We start from the raw sequence: 24149 nt of genomic DNA on the forward strand, positions 1-24149 counted from the left end.
GTGAACGAACGTGCCTTGTAGAATTGACACCTGGAATTATCCCCATTTTACAAATAAAGATGCTCAGGCTCAGAGAGGACCAGCAGGGGTCAGTGGGTGGTCTGGTTCCCTACCCAGACCTACTAAAACCATTGATAGACCACTTACCAGGAACTCTGGTTCTCCACAGTGCACTCAGCTGCCAAGCTTTTTCTGCTGTTCCTTCTGCCTGAAGCACCCTTCCCCATCCTCCGCCCCACTCTGTCCTGGTGATCTGCCATCTACCTTCCTAGCCTGGCCCAGACATGGCCCCCTTTTGGGGTCTCCCTGGCCTCAGCGCTCTGTAGCTGAGTCTTGTTCCCCGTTGCCTGTCAGCAGTGACATAGCTAGAATCACCCAAGGGGCTTCGTTTCTCCCTGCCTGGGGCTAGCAGACCTCAGTGGACATGTGAATCACAAGGGGCAGTGTGTTTGAAATGAATGCAGAGTCCCAGGCCCTGCCTGAGCATTCCTGACTCCTTAGGTCTGGGTTGAGGCTCCAGAATCCATGCCATCCAGCCCAGTGATTCCCATCTGGGGGACTTTGCAAACCATTGCTCTGAACTTTAGAGTCTGATGAGGTCATCTTGATGGTTCCCGAGGGAGTTTCTGCTCTGTGAACTGAGCAATCAGTGCCCTTCTGGTTGTAAAGTCAGAAAGCAATACCATAGTCCATACACCTGCCCCCAAAGTTTATTAGCATATTGCACTACCCCACCCAGGCTGACCTAACTGTTTACTTCCACTGGAGTCAAAACCTACCCCTCCTATCAGTAAAATAAAATTTAAAAGTTTTTAAAATTAAATTAAATTAAAAAGTCGCAGGGAGGTAAGGCACATCACTAATCCTGTGATCTCTCTGCGTGATGACAGATGGTTACTAGACTTATCGCCGTGAGGTGTTTGTAATATCAGACCATGAAATCACTATATTGTACGCCTGAAACGAACATAATATTGTAGGCTAACTAAACTTGTTAAAAACCCGAAAACAAACTTTACCCCTCCTATCGCTACTTCCCTTAGAGTTGTGCTATTGCTGCTAGAGCTCCGGCTCCCTGATACCACAGGCTTCTCGGGGTGCAGGTCTACCGTGTGGGTGTGGGTGTTCCCTGCTCGGGAGACAACACTGTCATGCACAGGAGTGATGCTGAGGCTGGAACCCTAGGCAATGTGGCAAGCTGCTGGTTGTAGTTGTGGAACAGACAATGCTTATGTGGAAGTCCTGGCACTTGGTAGGTGGTCTATCACTTGTTTCAGAAGGGAAACCAAAGGGGGGATTTCCCATTTTGGTGCAGCAGAAATAATACCACTAGTATCCATGAGGATGCAGGTTTGATCCCTGGCCTCTCTTAGTGGGTTGGGGACCCGACATTGCCATGAGCTGTGATGTAGATTGCAGACATGGCTCAGATCCCCCATGTTGCTGTGGCTGTGGCATAGGCTGGTAGCTGTGCTCCAATTTGACCCCTAGACTGGGAACTTCCATATGCCACGGGTGTGGCCCTAAGAAGTAAAAAAATAAAAATAAAAACCAAACCTAAACAACAACAACAAAAAAACCCAAAGGGCCCAGACATTACTCCTGAGTTCTGTTCACAGCCTTGCTTGATGTTCTTAGGCTTCTCAAACACCACTTACCTAAAACACAAGACTGTAGGGGGAGCGCAAGCCTGGCTGGTGAGAAACTTGGGCCTGGGAGTTTGCCTGCTACTCTAGGATAATGGGGAGCCACAGAGGGATTTTGAGCAAATGGGACTGGAGGACAGAGAGAGTGGAGACATGGACCCCAGTGAGGAGGCTGTTGCAGTATTTCATCCAGCCGTCCAGCATTCATGGAGCACAGACTGGTGGGAAAAGAAGGTACCTGCCCTTAGAGAGCCCACAGCCAAGCCACTCAGCAGTAACCAGGTGGGCATGCGGTTCCTTCATGCTCTTCCAGGAAGCACAAGTTTATTTCACAACTGATGGCAAGGATGAGAGAATCTGCCCACTAGAAGTTTCCTCTATTCTTGTTCCACTTCTTAGAGACTAGTGACCTGGAGAATTTGATTCTCTGCTTCAAACCTCAATTCCTACCTCTGTCAAATGGGTATCAAAATAAAACCTGCTCCACAGACTTGTTCTAAGATTCCAAGGAGGAAACGGATAGCTGCACGTGGAGTGTGAGTAAGTGGCCTGTGGGGACCATGTTGAGGACACACTAGTAGAAAGATCGAGAGGGGTAGACATTTCTATTAAGTCTCTCAAGGAGGAGGAAGTGCAAAGAAACATATGGGAAGGAGGTTGATTTCCCTCAAGACTGTACTGTGTGGTTGTTGCCCCAGTACCTTCTACCTTCCCAACAAGTTGAGTCAAGCAGAGGGACCCGGATGGGTGAGGGGAGGCTGGGAAGAGACCAACATTGGCTCCCTGGGCTAGCAGCTTTCACAAAGGATGCATTCAACCCCCTGCAGTCCCAAGAGGAGGAGGCTCCTTCCCCACATCTGAGTTGGAGAAGCTCGGACCCACTTCAGTGGCCCACACACAATCAGCTGTGTGACCTGGGCAAGTTCTTTGGCCTCTCTGGGCCTCAGATCCCTCACCTGGGAGACAATCTCAGCTGCCCTTTTGCATTGTTGGAAGATGAGGTGAGCAACTGGAGGCAGGTGACTGCCCTTCATCCGGTGCACAGTAGGTGCTCCATAAACATTCATCCCCCTCCTCATTGCAAATAAGCTTGTGATTTCATCCATCCAGGAGAACATAGAACATGTTTCTCCCAGGATTTTTCTTTCTCTGCACATTAGCTAGTAGGCTTTAAAAAGCCCATTAACACCATATTTTTAAAAGCTGTGTTCTTGGGAGGAGGAAGGGAAGGGAAGATGTTTCTTTGTGAATTGGGTTGAGTGGGAAATGATGTTTGAGTTAGGCAATTCTTGTTTGGGGTCCAATCACATTAACAGTGAGGAAGATATGCCGGGAATGGCCAGTGGACCAGGGCCCGCTCAGGGTATGTGATGCAGCCAGTGCACCTACGGCACCCATGGCTCCGCCCTTATCACCCCCTTTGCTTTAAGGGCGCTCTCTAGACGGCTCTGCACAAATATAGCTCTTTGGCTCTAATGGGTTCCTAGGGGGATACGTTGGGAGTGGGCAGACACCATGGACACGTGTCTGCGTGTGGAGTGGGGGGATTTTGTTATACCTATGAGGTGTAAACCTCCTCCACCTGAAAGAAGCTGATAGGAAAGGGGGAGAGACGCCCCTGCACAAAGAAAACAAGCCAGGGGTTGTCTTTCCTCAGCCTGGGCGAGCCCATGAGTCAGCAGGCGGATCAGGAGGGGGAAGGAAGGTTCCAGCTGCAGACGCTCAAAGCAGCCCTCGGTTCTCGGAGGGAGACATGTGGGGGCTGGTCTCAAGACTGGAAGGCATCCTCTGGGTTCCTCCCATTCCCCCAGCCTGCGTCCCTTCTACAGGAACCCCAGCCCGCTCTGCTGTTCATGTCATAGAAGGAAGCACCTCCGACATGCCACACCGTGGAATGTGACGGCCACTGGGCACCTGGTGTCTGATTTAATCCTCAAAGCAGCCCAAGAGGTAGGGGATATTTTACCGTGTGTATAGATGAGGACACTAAGGCCCAGAGAGATTAAGTCACTTGCCCAAGGAGGCACAGGGAGTCAGTGGTGGGGCTCTGGGAGCTGAACAAACTATCCGTGGACAGTCTGACAACATGCAGCAAGACATCTCAAAAGGTACCTGCTTTCGACCGGGTCACCCCACTTTGAGAAATTGAGGAGTAGAATCAGGCAAGGGCCGCTACAACTCACCTCTGCTCCTGATGCCCGTGTCTTGAAACTTATTTTGTGTATTGAGTCCCATTTTGAATTGTTTCGGGTAGGAGGGTAAATCCAGATTCTGTTCCTCTCTGTGGTCAGAAGCAGAAATCCCTGGGAGTTCCCATCATGGCTCAGTGGTTAACAAACCCAACTAGTATCTATGAGGAGGTGAGTTCGCTCCCTGGCCTTGCTCAGTGGGTTAAGGATCCAGCGTTGTTGCCCTGAGCTGTGGTGTAGGTTGCAGACACTGCTCGGATCCTGCGTTGCAGCTGCAGCTCCGTTTCAACCCCTAGCCTGGGAACTTTCATATGCCGCAAGTGTGTCCCTAAAAAGACAAAAAAAAAAAAAGGAAGCAGAGGTGCCTGCATTAGCTGTGATTAATGACTATCACTGACCCTACACTCCATTGCCTTTTTCAGGACCCATCTTTAGCAAAGGGAGGCACAGAGAGGTTAACTGACTTGCCCAGGCTACACAGCTAGTAAGTGGTAGAGCAGGATCGGCACCAGCCTTGGCTGATCCAAAGTTCCTTCTCTCTAGTCCAACCGTTACCTCTGGGAAGAGAGCTGGCCTGACCCAGGGGTGGGTGGCTAAGCAGCAGCAGAGCAAGGGGCCAGGCTTGTGCTTCAAGCTCTGGGACTCACAGTCACCAACTGCAGGGTGGGCTGGGACTAAAGGCCAGACTGAGGCAGGATGAGGGCTTTGCAGGTTCTGGAGCCCAGGTTAGCTGCTTGCTCCTTCCCTCAGACCATGGTGGTATGTGGAGGTCAGAGGCGGGGCCTGCCAGCCTCAGCAATTGGGGTGGGGCTGCCCAATGCCAGCAACAGGCAGAGGCTGGGGCAGTGGGAGGGTCCATGCGACAGCTTACCCGTGCCCTCACCTATGGGGCAGGACCCCAACTGGCCCCTGCATGGCTTCGGAGTGGGCTATGGGGAAGGAGACCTTGTCTCCCTGGGCCTCCTCATTCTTCAGTGCACTGAAGGGTCAGCGGGTTTGCTGCTGCTGCTGCTGAGAGAATGGAGAAGGGAAGAGAAACTGACCTTCCAAAGATGGATGACTTTGACCTAGCCATGGCCATCCTGCAAGCGTGCCTCAGGTCTAGAAGGAAGGCAGGTCCTCCAGCATTAGAGAACCTGCATCTAAGGACACATCTGGGCAAGTGACCTCATCTCCCTGGGCATCTGTTTTCTCAGCTATTAAAAAGGAAATATTCCCATCATGATTGCAAGGCTTAGACGCAATATCTTGTCAGTAGCCTAACCTGGGTCTGCCCCAGAGGAGGTGCTTAAGAACTAGGAATGAAGGAATTCATTGGATGAATGAGTGGTGCATGCACGTGTATTTGATCACAGAGCCTTTTTGCCTACTCTCCTCCCAGGTTTGCAGATCTCAAGAGAGGTGGAGACTTTCCATAGCCTACCTCTCCCTACCGGTATCTACCTTCCCACTCTCTCTCCGCAACCCCTATGAGAAGGAGGCTGAGCTCAGATCTGCCTGCAAACCTCACAGCAGGAGTCAAGGGGTGCCAGCCTTTGCTTGAACTCAGTGGTTTTGCTCGCTTCCCCTGGGACCTCTGGAGCTGGGAAGCCAGTTTCTCATCATTACCATAAAATCTTGTTTTGTTCCAAATGGAAGCTGCTGACCATTAGAACTGTGATCCTCATTCTTGCAACACCCTCTTGTTCCTCTCAAAAAAGGACTTAGCAGGTGAATCAAGTTGCCATTGTTCTGAAATAGGATATTGTACTCACATGTAGAAAATGAAGAAATACATGGAAAAAAGGAAGGAAACAAAAATAAGTAGAAGTTCAAAAAGTCCTACCTAGTGTCAGAGACAGTCGCTGCTAACATTTTAATGTATATTTGTCCAGTCTTTTTTTCTGTGCTGGAGTTAAGAGTTACATTTTAATGAATGTATTTTTTAAAAGGTTTAAAGAAAGCAGGCTCCTAATAAAACCTCTGTAGTAAGAAGGTGAAAAGTAAGTTGATCTCTCAGCCCTGCCCAGTACCCCCCTTGCTCTGCCCACAGGTAACCTACGCTACATTTTCTTGGAAGGACTGTGGTTATACGAGGCTGTGTGTGCATGTGTGTGAGAGCACCTGTATGTGTGTTTGATATCAGAGTGTAGCTACTATTCTGCAAATGCTTCTTTACTCAGCCACCCTCGGGAAAGTGTCCCCATGCCAGTCAATCAACACTCCTCCCCACACACTATTCTATTCAATGGCTGCACTTTAATTTATTGAACCTATTTCCAGCTGTTACCAATTATAAATCATCTTGACCACCCGGTGTTGTCAAACTGGTAAATGTTAGGCTCTCTGGAGGAGGAAAAAAAAAAAAAAAGGCCCTGATTTGCAGTGCTTGCCCATTTCCATGGTGTAAATATTCCTGTTCCACTATTGTTGATTTTAAGCTACCGAGGACCACAAAGGAGCACAGTCCATAGGCTCCCTTGCAAGAAGCTTCCAGCATGCCCAGAACCCCTGCTGGTGACCTTTGGTATTACCTCGATGCCTACTCCTAATTCTTTCCTGGGAATACATTCCCCAAAGTGAAATGGCTGTCAAAGCTCACTTGCAATCCCAAAGCGGTGGATGAGCAATCCCGAATTGCCCTCCAGAAAGATGTTATCCATGTATGCTCCCTCAACCTCTGTGAGAGATCCCTGTTCATCTCACCCTGCCTCTCCAGCTGTGGCTGTGATTTATCATACCATCTCACCTGCCTGATAGGTAGAATAATGGTAGCTCATCGTTATTATTATTTTCACTATTTTCCATGAGTTACTTCTTTTGTTCAAACTTGTAGTCAAGTGAAATTTTATTCTGTCAACTTTCAGAGCATTTCATGAAGCCTCTGGGGAAAGCAATTTGGGAACATGGCTGTTGTGCATAGCTTTGTTTATCAATGAGATCAAATAGGAGATGAATTCACTCACCAACAGCATCAAAGCTTTTCCCAGAAGGTACCATGCTTGCTGCATTGCTCAACTCCATCTTGTCCCAGTCACTCCACCCCTTACACCCTTCTCCCTCTGCCTTTGTCCTAGGCGAACATGCCTGGAAAATGCCTCGCTATCCACTTAGCATGCTGTGGGAACAGGTGCCAACTAAGATTTGGGCTCAAGGAAGGTCAAGGTGGGCAGTATGAAGGATCTGAGGTGCTTCACAAACAAAGGAGGTGTTCTAGAGAGGTAGCTGTGGGGACTTGGACAGGTTATTCCACCCGCTGAGCCTCAGGGCCCTCATCTTCAAAATGGGAGTGGGAGTTGAGGTGGTACTGGCACAGCCTACGCAAGACTGTGGTGAGAATTAAACGAGCAAATGCATTTTAAGTGCTCAGCACAGGGCCTGGCATCGAGTCGGTGTGCAACAATTGACAATTATCATCACTGTCACTGTCATCATCATCTTATCACACTGCCGAGTACGAGTACGTTGTGAACCCCAGAGATGTGTACGAATGTGAAGTAGTGCCATTACAATCCTCCTTGTTTCTTCCAACCTCTCTGCTCTGATCAGGAAGGTCACAAATCCAGCTCCAAAGTCAGTCTTCTCTGGAATGGACTGGACCCTTTTTGGATTCTTTGAACCCCGTGCCTTCATTTGACCAAACATAACTTTTCTCAGAGGAGGGCTAAAGCCTTCTTCAAGGACCTTCCTCCGACAGGTCCTTTCTGGCTTTGCTTAGGTGGGGACAAAAGTATCTTAATGGGGCGCTTACCTCCTGTCTCCCCCAGCCAATTTGTCCTGCCCAAGATGGCTTCATGGGTCTTTCATCCATCCATGCATGCATCCATCCATCCTTGCGTCCATCCATCCATCCATCCATCCACCCATCCATCCATCCACTCATGCAGCCAACAAATCGATTGCTTACATCTGTTCAACATAGAATCCCAGAAATCCGGACACTTGCCAGGGGGTCTAATTTCAAGCAAACTTTAAAAACAGCAACACCATCGGAGTTCCCGTCGTGGCTCAGTGGTTAACGAATCCAATTATGAACCATGAGGTTGCAGGTTCGATCCCTGGCCTCGCTCAATTGGGTTAAGACTCCAGTGTTGCCGTGAGCTGTGGTGTAGGTTGCAGACACGGCTCGGATCCCTCGTTGCTGTGGCTCTGGCATAGGCCAGTGGCTACAGCTCTGATTTGACCCCTAGCCTGGAAACATCCATATACCGCGGGAGCAGCCCGAGAAAACGGCAAAAAGACCAAAAAAAAAAAAAAAAAAAAAGGCAACACCATCAAATTTTACCCTGACTTTCACGACCTGATTTTTATCCATCTCTCCAGTTTCATCTGTTCCCACTCTCCCCCTCATCCTTCACGTTCCAGCAACCCAGTCAACTGAAAGTTCTTGGTAAACTCCCAGCTATTTTCCTGTTCCCTTGGCGTGGAGGGCTTTCGTCTCTCCTCTTTGCCTTGCCAGTTTCTTTTTAGCATTTAGTTTCAGATTAAATGATACTTCCTCCAAAGGCACTTGCGTTGCCCCTCCCCAACTAAAAGTATGTCCTCTTCCTTGCGCTTCATTGTAGACTTATCATAATATGTGGAGTTGTGTTTTCTTTGTATTTTCACACATTTAATATTTGTCTCTTCTGGGAGATGGTAGGTTTATGAGGGTGGGGATCCTGCCTGCTGTGCATACAGTGATGGGGCTGGAGCTTAGGACTGTGCCTGGCAGTGTACATCCTCAAGATAAATTTGCTGAATGAATAAAGCAATATTTAGCCAAAGCTCAGTGAAAGAAACAGTATTGAGCAAGAATTGCTTTGAAGACAGATTGTCCACCTTCCCTTCCAGATATTCTCCAGTCTCTCCTGGAGGCAGCCAGATGGCAGCCAGTTGGGAATGGAGACTCATCATAGGAACTCAGGCTGCAGACCTGAAATGTGTCTTGGCAAGAAAGTGTAAATGCATAGAGGGATGGGATAAAACATGAAATCCCTCCTGTGCCTACTGCAAGAATGCAGGTTGTTACACAATGTCCACCCTTGGGAGAATCCTTGGGGGAGATTCTTATGTTTGACCCCGAGATGGATTAGAGCTGAGGCTCTGGATTAATTAATTAATTTATTTATTTATTACATCTTTTTTAGGGCCACATCCACAGCATATGGAAGTTCCCAGCCTAGGAGTTGAATCAGCGCTGTAGCTGCCGGCCTACACACAGCCACAGCCGTGCCAGATCTGAACCACATCTACAACCTACACTGCAGCTCGTGGCAATGCCATATCCTTAATCCACTGAGTGAGGCCAGGGATTGAACCGGCATCCTTGAGGATACTAGCTGGGTTCATTACTGCTGAGTCATGACAGGAACACCTGAGGCTCTGAATTTAAATATTCTATATTCCAGTTCTTGTTCCAAGTGTGTGACTATGGGCAAGTTGTGAACTTTTCTCTTCCTGTTAGTGAGGATAATAGTGCCTCCTTTGTTTGAAGTAGTAAACATTTAATAGATGCTTCGTGCTATTATAACTCTCTTGGGTAATTCGTTTGTTCAAATGGCATGATCATTGTGATTTATGTGACTGGCCATATTTCCCTTTTCACACTGGCTGCTAGGAAGCTTGATATCAATCTGGTGGCCCAACCATAGCAAATGTCTGAGGCATGATGGGTGCTTTCTGTAAATAGGCTTTCATTATGGTTCCAGTTAGGGCCCAACTTTGTCATTTGTTTCTTCACTCATTCTACTCTTTAGGTGTGTAACTTGCTCTAACTCATGTGTCCTTGGAAACTGCCTTTAATCTTTCCAGTAAGCAATCTGGTATCTTGTATGAGAAGTTTCTGTTTGCCTGTGGCTACTTTTGTCTCCTCGTCAGCTGGGGGGCCCCTTGAGAGCAGGAACTATCTTTGATGTGTTTTCGGATCCCCATCCCCAGGGTTAAGTAATGCATTCTAGGCTGAGCAGATGAGGTGATGAAACGTTAGAAAGGGGAGGAACTCAAAGAAGCTCCCTACCTGAGCCACAAGCGAACAAATAGCTGACCTAGGAGGTCTCTTAAGTGTCTATAAAACCAAAACCAGCTCCACGTGGGAAAGGAGACTGACCAATAGGCTCAATTCCTGTGCTGTCAGACCACAGAGAGCATGAGGATGGCTGGAAGAATAAATGTGCAACCAGGGGATCTTGCTCATCCCAGAGCTGCCTCACTGGTTGGCCAACAAGAGGACTCAAGCTTCATTTTTTTTTATTGGTTAAAATTTTTATTAAAAGGATAGCTGATTTACAGTGTTGTGCCAATTCCTGCTGTACAGCAAAGTGACGCAGTCATCCATATAAATACATTCCCTTTCTTATATGTTCTTCCATCATGCTCTCTCCTGGGAAAACGGATGTTGTTCCCTGTGCCGTACAGCAGGACCTCATTGCTTATCCATTCTAAATGTAATAGTTTGCATCTCCTAACCCCAAACTCCCCGTCCATCCCACTCCCTCCCCACTTCCCCTTGGCAACCACAAATCTCTTCTCCAGGTCTGTGAGTCTGTTTCTCTTTTGTAGACAGGATCTTTTGTTCAAGCTCCATTTTGATGTCTGGGGTGGTAGAGATTTCAGGAGCTAATGGCTCTCTTACCAACATCTGGGTCATCCTCTTTTTCTGGCTACCCAGGGCCTAGATCCCACATTTCATATTTTTTTTACAAAAAAAATGGACAATCAGGGACGATTGGGCAACTCTGGGCCCCCTTGTCCTACGTGGCAATCATCGATGCCCTCTTCTGATGGGGTGGGCACAAATCTTTGAGTATTGTGCTGGTCCCCACTGCCCGGCCCACCTCACCTACCCATGACCTCTGCCTGCCCCCGTCGGCATCTGAAGCTGAGTCCTGGTAGATGGTGATGCTGCCGATGCTGGGACCTGGGCAGCCTTTCTTGTCCACTTGGAGACCCTTTGCTCCCCTGGTCAACCCCGGCAGGCCCTCCTCCTCTTAGGCAGCCTCCGTTTTCCCATTAGGAAGTTGCAGTCCCCTCCGTGGCAACTCCAGACCCCTCAGATACCCATCCCACATCCCACCCCATTCACCCGAATCCTTCAAAGTTGAGATGTCTCAGCTCTTCCGGGAGAACTGCCAGGATCCCCAGGCAACCCTGTTCGCACCCCCTCATGTTGTTCTATAATTACCAACCCATAGTCTTACCATAGCCCATAGACCTCATGCCAGCTGGGAGCTCAAAATCTGCTTGTTGAATGAGTGAATGAGATAGGGAATGACCCAAAGCATGAGTGATTAGATCAAAACTGCCTGAGTTCACTTGGGCCCACGTAGCAGCATCCAGACTTGGATGTGGGAACTCAGAATCCCCTGCTCTCCTACAAGATCCTTCTGGCCAGGGACCCTGGACCACCTGTGGTCCCCCTGACTGTCTCTCCAATGCCAGACTCTGCCACCCCCCAGGCTGATGTCCACGGGAGAAAGATGTCACAGCTCTAGACAGTCACACAAGGGCCCCAGCACCATTGGCCACCTTTGTGGAGAAGAGCAGCCCCCTCCCCCGCTACAAGGAATCTTTCTTTTCTTCTCTCCATCCCCCCTCGCCCAATCCTCTCTGTGTAATTGCTGTTCTAGGGAGCAGGAAGAATGTCGTAGATGGTGCATCTGTTTCTTTGGAAGACTGTGAGTGCATTAAAATATGTGCTCTGTGGGCGTTTGGTAGGCTGGGGCCTCTCGCGCAGCTTAATAAGTGGGTTGGTGGGGGGGAAGAGCCGGGGAAGAAGATGGGAGGGAGAGACAGACAGAGAAGGGGGCACTCAGGGAGAAGTAGACAGAACACAGAGAGTGACAGAGGTTCAAAGAGAGAGAGAGAAACAGAGGCAGAGTACGAAATAGATGAGGAAAAAAGAGGAGGGAGGGAGATTGTGGTCTGTGGTCACCACCGTGTCCCTCTGATGTTCAGCGTTTCTCTAACGAGCCCCGGACAGAGATTTACGAGGGTTTATCCTCAACATCTGCAGCATGAGGCTGACAAGATACACATTGTGTTTCTTTCCGGGAGCAGCGGTGACCTGCTCACGGAAACCCTGCCGAGCCTGGGGCCCCGAGGCTGCTGCCCACCCCCCTTGTCCCCTCCACTTCCTTGTCTTGTCCAAGATGCTGGCAGGATGCAGGACTGAGCTTCCTCCAAAGGTCATGGGTTCGAGTTGCCAGGACTGGGAGAGGACCCTCAGTGTGGCCAGGCTGACTTGGAGGGGGGCAGCCACCCAAGAGGGGTGCCACAGCGAGGGACCTCTGGTAAGGGATGCTTCGAGGGATGCGGAGGAGGCGAGGAGAGTGGAGGAGCAGCCCAGCGGCTCTGGGAGGGAAAGTGTTGTGAGTATAGACTGTTCGGTTAGTCATCATCATTACCCATGAGTGAGAGTCATCCGTTCCCCCTTTTCACAGACAGAGAAATGGCAGCTCAGAGAGGGAAGGGGCCTGACCGAGGGCACACAGCCAGGGGGCCTTGGGAGAGTTTGGAATCAGTATTTTTTGACTAACCTCTCACTGACGATTCCCCAGGTCCTTCTCCCAGTGACTCCTGGTTCCATTTAGAGATCTGAGAGGTTTGGGGATGCTGATGCCACTCGGGGTCCAGGACGAGCCTGCGATCCAGGCTGGGCAGGTGGCTCATTCTTTCCTTCTGGAAGTAGTGGCTGTATGGCGGGCAGGAGGCAAGGTTCCGAGGATCATTACACCCGGCCAAGGGGCTTGGACTGGGTCCTACAGGGGCAAAGGTGTCTTTCAAGAGGATCCTATGCAGAGACTGAGAATCCAGGGGAAGAGGTGAGGTGGGGTAACGGGTGGGGTCAGACCAGTGTGGGTAACAAAGGCAAGCATTCAAATATCCATAAATCCTGTTATTCACATGGCATCATAAGCCAGGGTGTGACTGATTAAAAACAAATAATAAGCCTACATATGAAGGTCTTAGAGAGCAGGTAGTCTAGCTGTTCACCCATTTTACAGATGGAGAAACTGAGATTATAATTTATTCAGTACTGTGTACTGAATAACTTAGAGTAGTTCATCAAGAAGAGTCGGGTGGGAGTCTTAATGATTACCTGCCCAACATCCTGTACTCTCTCCTCATCCTAGTTATCATTCAACCAGCCACCCGGCCCCCTAAATCCTCTACCCTCCATGGAAGACTGACCCTCATCCCAGCCCTGGTCTGGGCCCTACTGCCTTAAGGTCCCTGGCCACAGTAACCGGTTTGGGGATCAGTGACCCAAATGTATCCAATCACAGTGAATCTCTAGAGTCTTGTTTGGAAATTCTGGGACAGAATGCTCTTGCTGACTTTCTGAATGTTTGAGGAGGTACAAAGATCCCCCTGGCAGATGTCAGAAGCCATCTGGCTACCATGAGAGAAGTCAGCTTAAGGATGCAGCTCACAGACTTACAAAGGAAGGTAGAGCTGAGAGAACCACTGAAAAATGGAGCTGGAGCCTTGATCAAGCCTCACCTGAAGCTCATACACTCTCAATTTCCCAGCTATGTGAATCAATATATCTCTTATCTGCATCAGCTTGAATTTTTTTTCCCCCACAGCAGATAGTGTGCTGACTACACCCTTCCAGGGATTTTTTTTTTTTTTTGGTCTTTTTGCCTTTTCTAGGGCCACACCCACAGCATATGGAGGTTCCCAGGCTAGGGGTCTAATTGGAGCTCTAGCTGCTGGCCTATGCCACAGCCACAGCAACGCAGGATCCGAGCTGCGTCTGTGACCTATACCGCAGGTCACAGCAACACCAGATCTTTAACTCACTGAGTGAGGCCAGGGATCAAACCCTCAACCTCATGGTTCCTAGTCAGATTCGTTTCTGCTGTGCCACGATGGGAACTCCCACAACCTTATTTTTCAAAGAGCTTTATTGATACTGAATTCACACACCATAAAACTCACCCATTTTAACATGCACAATTCGGGATTCCCACTCTGGTGCAGCAGGTTAAGATTCTGACCGCAGTGGCTTGTGGTCACTGCGGAGACGCAGGTTCAATCCTCAACCCAGCACAGCAGGTTAAAGGATCTGGCTCAGATTCAATCCTGGGCCTGGGGAACTTCCAAATGCCATAGGTGTGGCCATAAAATTTTTTTAGAAAATAAATATATACAATTCAATGGCTTTTAGTAAATTCAGAGTTGGGTGACCATCACCATAACCAATTTTAGGATATTTTCAGTACTCCAAAAAGAAACCCATGCTCCTTAGTGATGACGACCCCAACCCCTCTATATTTCCATTTCTAGCCAAACTCTAATCTACTCTCTGTCTCTACAGATTTACCTGTTCTGGACATTCCAGGTAAATGGAATTATACATAATAATACATTAGGACTGGCTTCTTTCACTTTCTTTCATTTTGCAAACCTTTCATAATGTTTTCAAGGAAAAATATTTTTAATGCAGCTGCTGAGGGGATAAGGGCAATCAAGGAGGGGATGGGATGAGAATGCAAAGTGCTTGTTAGTTGAAACCTTGCTTTTTACAGATGAGGAAAAGGAGGCCCCTGGAGGTTGTGTGACTTGCCCTATGGTTACCCAGCACTTCAGGAGCAGAGCGTGGGCTAGTACTGGGCAGAGAGCCATCTCTCCATGCAGCTGGGGAGATACCAGCCAGGAGCTAGGAGGTCTCTACTACAGACCCTCTGCCTTAGTCTCACGGCCTCGTTTGCCTCTCCCAGAAATCCTGAGGCAGAAGCTAAGCTCGGCTAACGGTCTGACCAGAGATTCAGAGAAAGTAAGTGACCCGCTCAAGGGACCCCAGCAGGAGTGCCATGCCTTCAGCCAGAGCCAAGCTTCGAACCTGGTTCTGCAGCCTCCTGGGCAAGTGGCCCGAGCAGGGAACATGGCGTTGCTAAAAGCTCAGTGTTCCCTTCCGTAAAGACGGGAGTGTGACTGCTCTGAGAGGTCTCTGTCTGCCGCTCCAGACCCGCTCTCCACGCTTCACTAACCAGCTCTGGACCTGGAGCCACGGGGCTCTGGTGGCGTAACCCAGACCCCGCCCCTCTGACTTCCGGTTGGCTGGCCAATAGGAAGCTCCGATGGTGCTCAGCTCTTGAGAGAAGGGACAGGCTGGATCGCCAGGGCCACAGCTCAGCAGCTCCCCACAGTCTGAAGGCCCAGGGGCTCCCCTTGAATCCTCCCTAAGCTGAGTCCCTGACGGATTCCATGACCCTTCCCACAGGGTTAGGAAGAGAACTGGATGAGGAAATGATAGCCATTGGTTAGTCCCACTCTCCCGTATCCAGACGGCCCTCCCCACTCGACACCTTTCTCCCCTGGGGGCCTAGAGGAAAGTGTCCCCTTGTTCTTGGCCTCTTCCTTTGCTGATAAAGGATCTGGCTACCGGAAAGCTCCAGAACCCAAGGATCACGCCAACCTTGAATCTTGGCATTGGACCCAATCTTAGCAATTGGAGGTAAAGTGGATGGAGAGGCTCTGACTTGATTCCGGGGGAAGAAACTGCTCCTGGGTCTGGACAGGCTGCCCACAGGGAAAGTCCTCACCCACTGTGTGCTCCTGGGACCTGCCAGTGTTTGTGCACGTGGCCCACTCCTCAACAACACGTTCCCACACCCGCAAACAGCACACATACCACAGCCCCATGCATGAAAACAGCATTCACATTGCACCTAGCAGATGGACCTCTCATGTCCTCAACAGCATGGCATGAAACGGACTTCTGGCTGTGACACACACACCTGGGGAATCACCCATTCTCACCCCGGTGTAGGTCCACACCCACCCCTGGCATCCTGCCAAGAACACAGCATAGGGCAGGGGCTGCGGAAAGTGCAGTCTCAGTTGCCTGGAAAAATCAGGCTCCAGGAGACTAGCCCAAGCGACGGGGCTCTGTGTGTGTGTGTGTGTGTGTGTATACAAGCACACATGCATGTGTATGAAGGGTATGTGCATGTATGTTTCTGATGTGTATGTGCACGTGAGTCTACTGTGTATGTATCTGCTGTGTATGTATCTGGTGAGTATTGTCTGATGTGTGTGTCTCCAGGATGTTTGTGTGTAGGAGGCTGCCTTTATTCTCTACCTAGCAAGGGAAGTGGGAGGAGGCAGTGGACCCTTAGACTCAGAATGGCTGTGTCCTGAGGCCACCTCTGTCTTCAGCTCACCCAGTACAGGCACCTCCAGTGCTGAAAGGAAGCAGAAGTCTTGCCCAAAGAGGCTGGGATAGCTCTCCTCTGGGCTCTTAGAAGAGAAGCAAAGGGGGCAGTGGACCTGTGCCTAAAGCCCTCAGGCCATTGACAGTCAAGGTGTCCTCTCCCAGATGACAGGTGGCCCAGAGCACACAGCCCAGCCATGGTGTGTGGGCTGGACTTCAGTCCTGCTCTCCCTGGTGTCCAGGCACCTTTGGGCAGTGCACGACCTGCACAGCCGCACATCACAGCCCTGATGGCCTGACTTGCTGAGTGAGCATGAGAAAGTCCTCACCCTGAGCCACAGTGTCCTCATCTGTACGATGGGGGGAACAAGGCCGACAGAACAGTTATGTGGAGGTGAAGTTAAAAGACGTTGCACCTCAAAGCCCAGGCCCATAGCAGGAGCTCAGGAATTTAGGGCTGGCTTTCTCCAGCACCCCTAGGGCTGCACAGTGCACAAAAGCCAGAGGAGGATACTCTGCAAGGATTACATCTTACAGTCAGCGTGAAAGGGTCAAGGACCCTGGGCTAAGGAGCAGAACCTTCACAGAGGGGCACCAGCTGCCAGTTCACCATCCAAGCCAGCGTGTGAGAAAGGGGAGGGGGCAGAGCTAGCTAACTACGTGCCAGGCCTCTGCTAGCATCAGACACCACCATAAGGTGGCCTTTCCATAAGGCCCCGGGGGAAATGTATTATCACTCCCAATTTACAGAGGAGGAAGTCGAACCAAAGAGAAGGCAGTTCACCTGCTGGCCACACCGCTTATAAACTGCAGGGCAGGGATTGGAACCTGGTTGTAGTAACCCTGTGTTTCTGATGCTTTGGTACTTGGGGCCATGCCACCTTGACGCTGGAGAGACTAGCCCTCCCAGGGCCAGATGATTCCTGGCTTAGGAAGCAATCCGGAGCCCATCCTGCCCCAATCTCCTCACACTCAGAGCCACACTACCGCCCCAAGTCATCACAAGATCAGGTACCAGACAACCCTGAGCAGCCCCAATACCCCAGAGCCTGCTAGAATTATTCACACTAGCCAGTCCTAAGCCTGCTCCCTCTGCCTTCCTGTTCCTTCCCGCAGAAGCCCCCATAAGGTTCTTACCCATGTTTTCCCCTGGCCTCGTGACCAATCACTGCGTTGTGACCAGCCCTGCTACTTCCCCGTGGGGTCTTGCGGGGCATGGCGTGCCCTCCTCCTAGAAACTGGATGACAAACTATCTTCTAAATAGCAGTCATCTTCTGATCTGTGGGCCTCACCATCCCTGAATAATCATAAAACCTACATGTGAAAACACTGCTCATAGCTGATTTCCAAGATCTCACATAACCCCCTTGCCACACTACCCGAGCTCCTTTCTCAGGCATGGCCGCCCTGGGTCTCTGCCTCCATGTGGAGTATGAATGGCTTCCTGCATCTCTATCTGGTCCCCAATTTACCAGGGTTTGGACAGCTTTGTCCCCTGAGTCTGTCTCCAGAGTCCAGCCCGGGCCATATCTGACTACGGTCTGTCTCCTCCACAGACCGTGGACTCCATGAGGATGGACGTAGCAGGGGCTTAAGAAGCCTCTCTGCTGTCTCTGAGCCCATTCCCTCATTGGACACTCCCAGCCACACTCAGGCAGACACAGACTCTTGTACCCATTTTACAGAGAGGAAAACAGAGGCTTAGAGAAGGGAAGTGACCACCCATGGCCACATGGCGGGCCAGACATGGAACTTGTGGAACAGGGATCAGAATCTAGGCTGAGGACATTTTCTTGGCAACTGTGCTCATGCTTCTGTGTTCCCGCCTGCTCCCTGCAGGGGACAGGCTCGCATGCAGCCATTCTAAAACTGATGAAAGTGAGAGGCCATCCAGGCCACGGGGAGGGGACAGGATGGTGAGCTGGGGCTGGGGGCACTGGGGAATGATATATCAGGGGCCTTTGAAATGAAGTTGAAGAGAAGACCTGATTTATAAAGAGAAAAAACAAAAAAACAGGTAAAACAACCACTGTCCTGCTTTTTTTTTTTTTTTTTCTCGTAGTTTCTGCCACCCCCCAAAGCCATCTAGTGAGAGGTGCTGCCAGCTTTGAAGGTTCCCTGCTCTCCCTGGTCCTCTGGTTCTCTTCAGACTCATCTCGAGAGGATGGACTGTCCCAGTGGGTCTCCGGTAAGCGCTGCAGTGGCTTCCTTAGCTGCCCTCCCTGGATACTGGTGCACATAAGGATGAGAGGATGGGTGGATGCAAGGACAAAGGGACAGGTTTTCCCCAAGCCCTCCTTCCCGGTGAGATCCTCTCTAATCACTACAGCAGAACTGCCGCCCTTCCCCCAGCCAAGCATCCTTCCCCCTCCTGCCCCCACCTCTGCTCTCTTTCCCCCATAGCACCTTTCTGCACCTCGAAGACCCTCTCCGTTCATCATTGCCTTTCTCCCATGTTAGTGCAGAGGCTCCCCGAGGGCAGCGATCCCTTTTTTTTTTTCTTTTTTTTTTTTTTTCTTTTTTTTTTTTAGGGCTGCACCCAGGGCATATGGAGGTTCCCAGGCTAGGGGTCTAATTGGAGCTGTAGCCACCAGCCTATGCCACAGCCACAGCCGCGCCAGATCCGAGCCGCATCTGCGGCCTACACCACAGCTCACGTCAATGCCAGATCCTTAACCCACTGAGAGAGGCCAGGGATCAAACCCGCAACTTCATGGTTCCTAGTCCCATTCGTTTCTGCTGTGCCATGGCGGGAACTCCAAGGGCAGCGATCTTGGTCTGTTTCATCCTCTGGCCCAGCACAGGGCTGGGCCAAAGGGGGTCACCTCCTCTCTCCATCCCCACTCGCCTCCTCACTGGTCTCCCTCCCTTTGGTCCACCCATGGCATCCTCTCTGCAGCCAGAGTGCTCCTGGTAAGATGCAAATCTGACTCTCTCTGTCCTCAGATCAAAACCTTTCCTTTCCTGCCTGGAGGAAGCCCAGGTTCTTCAGCATCACTTGCAGAGTGCACGTGATCTGGCCCACAGGCCTCTGTGGCTGCCCCTGACCCTGAGCTGCCACCAAGCTCAATTCCCTCTTGGCACTATGCCAAGTTTCATCCCACTGCCAAGCCTTTGTCTCTCCTGGGATATCTGACTCCTATTTACCTTCTGGTCCTCTCCTGCTCTAGGAAGCCCTCCTGGACCCAAGTCTCAGTAAATGCTTCCTGAGCCCCAGAAATTAACAGTCTGTTCATTTTCGTTGGTCTAGCTGTGAGTATCATAGGGCAGAAAGCACCCATTTTCTGCCTTTTCCTGAAGTCGCTGACCCAGCTTGCGCTTGGCATGTTCAGGTCGTGTCTATTGATCTGTATCGAGATGAAATAAACTGAACTGAACCTAATGAAGCCAATCAAAGGGACTGGTCTAACTGGAAATTCAAGGTAAAGCAATAAAAAGCAGACTTTTTTTTTTTCTTTTTAGGGCCACACCCTCGGCATATGGAGGTTCCCAGGCTGGGGTCAAACCAGAGCTACACTGATGGCCTACACCACAGACAAAGAAACTCGGGATCCAAGCCACTTCTGCGACCTACACCCTAGCTCACGGCAGTGCCAGATACCTGACCCACTGAAAGAGGCCAGCGTTCGAACCTGCATGCTCATGGATACTGGTCAGATTCGTTTCCACTGCGCCACAACAGGAACTCCCTAGAAAAAAGTTTTTAATTCTCAGTTTGGATCCTCAGGCATCCAAGACCCTCATTTACAGATGAGGAAATTTGAGGATTTGACATCCTCAAATTTATTCTCCCAATACAGGCTTTTTTTTTTTTTTTTTTTTTAAAGACTGTGGCTGTAACGACCTGCTGCTCCACCAAAGCTTCTGACCTTGAAAAGACCCTGAGGCAACATGGAGGAGGAAAAGCTCAGAGAGGCAAATGACTTACTCAACATCACACGGCTAGGAGATAGCTGAGCTGGGAATAAATGTGAGCTCACTTTGACTCCAGAGCCCCTTCTTAGGCTATAAAATAATGCTTATATCAAAGGGTAGGAAGTTGACCTGAAATTCTGAGATTCTGCCTTCAGTCTACGTTTCCTAGCCCCATCTTAGTTGTTGAGAATAATACTGCAATGAGCATGAGTGCAGGGATCTCTTAGAGGCAGCCGCACAAAGAATGCTGTGTGGCCTTTAAAAGAGATGGTGTAAAAGTTCCCGTTGTGGCTCAGTGGGTTAAGAACACGACATAGTGCCCACAAGGATGAGGGTTCAATCCCTGGCCTCGCTCAGTGAATTAAGGATCTGGGGTTGCCACAATTTTCGGGGTAGTTTGCAGGTGCAGCTCGGAGCTGGTGTTGCTATGGCTGTGGCATAGGCCTCAGCTACAGCTCCAATTCGACCTCAGGGGCAACCCTAAAAAGAAAAAATGGATGGTATATGAAACAACCTGGGAATATTTCCACAACTTTTTTTTCTTTTTGTCTTTTTGGTTTTGGTTTTTTTTGGGTTTTTTTTTTTTTTTTTTTTTTTTTTTTAGAGCTGCACCCGTGACATATGGAGGTTCCCAGGCTGGGGGTTGAATCAGAGCTGTAGCTGCCAGCCTACACCACAGCCCCAGCAGATCCGAGCTGCGTCTGCGACCTACACCACAGCTCATGGCAATGCCAGATCCTTAACCCACTGAGAGAGGCCAGGGATCGAACCCACATCATCATCATTCCTAGTGGGATTCGTTAACCACTGAGCCACGACAGGAACTCCCCACAACATTTTTAAGGAGAAAAAAAGGTGGGTGACAAAAACTGGATATATACTAGAATCCTATTTTTACATCTGTGTGTGTTTATATGTACACACATAGAGGAAAGAGAATGAGAGAGAGAGAGAAGATGAACGCTCTTCTGCTTTTCAGCAGGACAAGTGTGCTCCAGGCCTTGGCACCAAAACAAAGTCTGGAGCCTGAATTCCAGGGTCTACTGGAGACACAGGCTTGAGGGTCAGGGACACTTGCTGCCCTGGACTCAGTTTCCCATCAAGGATGGTTTGGGATCTGAAGTCAGGGCTTGCCTCCTCCTGGCCCTCCTGGCAGCTGTGAACCAGCCCTTGCAGGCCACTTTGACCTTGGCCTTCTCCCAACCTCTATACCCAAGCTTTTAACCTACTCCCCACTGTACACCCTTGATCAGTGGTTCCCACTTAGCTGGAACTTGGGTCCTTTGCTCAGCTGGGGCCAGCACTATCCCTTGGGGACAGGACCGGTTCCAACTGCCAGCCCCTAACTAAGTTACCCTCGTAGGTCAAAAGCCCTGGTGCCAGGCCATGCCCGTTCTGCTCCCCAGCTGAGGCCTGCCCTGAGTCTGGATACCTTTGTTTGTCTAGACGGTTCCCCAGCAGAGCAGAGAGCCTCAACGCAGCTGCACCCCCAGGGAACAGTCTTGGCAGCTGGGCGAGCTGGCCCACCTGTCCCCTCCAGTCTCAACAGCCCTCAGACATGGTGGACCCTAGAAATAAGCATAGCTACGCTGCCTTGGGTACTTACAACCTGTGTGGCTTTGGGCAAGTTACTGTCCTTTCCTGAGCCTTATCCTCCTCCTCTTCTGTAAAGTGATTTCCTCTCAAAGCTGCCAGGAGAATTAGCTGAGTGAATGAGTGTGAGTGTGAAGTTCATAGTAGGTCCTCAATCAATGGTAGCTGACGAGGTTTCCGTTTGGAATGATGAAAAGTTCTGGAACTGGACAGTGGTGATGGTTACACATCATCGTGCCTGTACTTACTGCCACTGAACTGCACACTTGAAAACGGTTCAGTGGTGTAGGTCAAAGACATGGCTTGGATGTGGTGTTGCTGTGGTGGTGGCATAGGCTGGCAGCTGCAGCTCCGATTTGACCCCTAGCTTGGGAACTTCCACATGCCCAGGGTGCAGCCCTAAAAAAAAAAAAAAAAAAAAAAAAAAAAAAAGTTTCAATGACGAGTTTGTATGTTATATGTATTTTACCTCAATCAATCCATCTGTCCATTAATCAGTCAATCAGCGGCTCCCTTCCAGGCTCTATTGCAGAGCCCTTTGTGCCCTGGCCTGTCCAAGTTTAATCTTCAGACACCTTTGTGCCCTCCTTCACCTCCAGATGGCTCCTTAGAAAACTGCCTTGACCTTGAAGCCAACTAAGACATCCTGTTTTTTCCTCTTCCTGGAAGGCTCCACCCCCCCAGAGATCTTCAGGGGGGTCAGGTGGGGGGCGGACTGGAGGAGGCACAGCTGACCCATCCTTCAAGCCCCATGACTACACTTGGCAGCCTGAGAGGGGAGGACCCCACCCAGCCCAGGAGTTTGGAACCAATCTGTTGTCTCCCAGGACAATGGTTGTCAGCAGCTGGGTGTCCTTCCTGGGGTCTATAGCTAAGCCTGGCCTGGGGAACCCCCGCCCCTGACTCTGCACCAGAACCTACAAGCTGCTCCTCTGTGCCCCAGCCCTTCAAGGCCACCTGCCTAAACCAAGTTCATCACCCTTACCCCAGCTGCCTCTTCCCTTCTCCCAGGTTCCCAGGCCCATGATGGCGCTGCCCAAGCTGGAAACCCAGAGCCGGCAACTCCCCTTATGACTTTATTCCAGATATCCAGGACCCTAGAATTCTCTGTCCACACTTCCAGGGCTTGAATCCATCCTCCTGAGGGTGGACTGCATCACTGGCATGGGGGTCTGTCCCTGGACCCGAGGGGTGGATGAGGGCTGCTGTTTGAGACAAGGGAGGACACTGCTTAGAATTTGGAAGTACAGGCTAACTCCACTGCATGGGGGGCTATGGAGGGGTGCAAGGAGAAGAGGGGCAGACCCTGGGCAGCAGCCTCTCTACAAGACTGGGGTGGATCTGCTTCCCCCAGCCCTAGGAGAGCTTGGTAACTCCAGTCCCAGCTGCCCAACCAGGCAGAGCCTGGTCCCCATCTCCTGGCTTCTGAAGGGAGGCTTCATGTCAGCATCTAAGTGTTTAATCCTGTTTTCAGTAGGTCCATCACACCACTTATCTCTGTGCCTTCCTGTGGCGAGGAGCCAGGCTCCCCACCAGCAAGGCTGAGGCTCTGCCTGATGCCACCCGGGAGGGATTTTGACAAGAAACAGAAAAGATGGCAAGAGATGCCCCCTGGGCAGCTGTCAGCTGGGGCTGAACTGGATCCACTCAAGGCACGGCTCACACCTCTGCTTTCCCTGAAGACTGAGGAAGCAGCTGTTGATCCTCCAGTCCTGACTCTGCTTTTCCGGGTCCCATTTCTCCTTGTACAATGGGTCAACCTGCCCCATTTTTCCCTGGTCTCTCTGTCCAAGCCAGCTTTTCCCATCCATCCTCCATGCTGCAGCCAGAATGAACTCTCCAAAGCCCAGGCTCTCTCCCTGCTGATGAATTTTCAAGGGCTCCTTATTACTGTAGATAATGCCTAGATTTCTCACAGGACACAGACCTAGCTGACCTGGCCTGGCCGCTCCCTGCCTCACACCGTATACTATAAGCAAACAGCACAGTCTCCCTCCAGGAGGAGCTAGTTAGTGCTTTTGTGCCCCATGCATCTACCATACACTCCGCTTGCTTTTTCACCTGGAAAATCCTCCCTCGTGCAGAGCCATCAAGATCTGCAAGGTGAGGGATTTCCCGTCATGGTGCAGTGGTTAACGAATCCGACTAGGAACCATGAGGTTGTGGGTTCAATCCCTGGCTTTGCTCAGTGGGTTAAGGATCTGCCGTTGCCGTGAGCTGTGGTGTAGGTTGCAGACAAGGCTCGGGTCCCGAGTTGCTGTGGCTCTGGCATAGGCCAGTGGCTGCAGCTCCAGTTGGACCCCTAGGCTGGGAACCTCCATATGCCGTGGGTGCGGCGGCCCTAGAAAAAGGCAAAAAGACCAAAAAAAAAAAAAATCTGCAAGGTGAATCTTTTTCTTTTTTCTTTTTAGGGCTGCACCTGCAGCATATGGAAGTTCCCATGCTAGGGGTCTGATCAGGCCTACACCACAGCCACAGCCACAGCAACTTGGGATCCAAGGCGAGTTTTCATCCTACACCACAGCTCACAGCAACGCCAGATCCTTAACCTGCTGAGCAAGGCCAATGATCAGACTTGCAACCGCATGGATCCTAGTTGAATTCGTTAACTGCTGAGCCATGAAGGGAACTCCTGCCTTGTGAATCTTAATAGCACCCTGACATGATAATACATAAAGCATCTC

The 24149-nt window shown here is 50.4% G+C and overlaps 1 long non-coding RNA gene across 1 annotated transcript in view; it reads left to right on the forward strand.

Moving 5' to 3' along the window:
* Positions 1-20238, forward strand: part of LOC110257271 — a 39563-nt gene extending 19325 nt beyond the window's left edge. Inside the window, exons 3-4 of the long non-coding RNA XR_002339675.1 lie at positions 18020-18145; positions 19785-20238. This is a non-coding gene — a long non-coding RNA (uncharacterized LOC110257271). The remainder of the gene's footprint in view (positions 1-18019; positions 18146-19784) is intronic.

The sequence above is a fragment of the Sus scrofa genome, chromosome 16, assembly GCF_000003025.6.
Source record: "Sus scrofa isolate TJ Tabasco breed Duroc chromosome 16, Sscrofa11.1, whole genome shotgun sequence".
NCBI lineage: Eukaryota > Metazoa > Chordata > Mammalia > Artiodactyla > Suidae > Sus > Sus scrofa.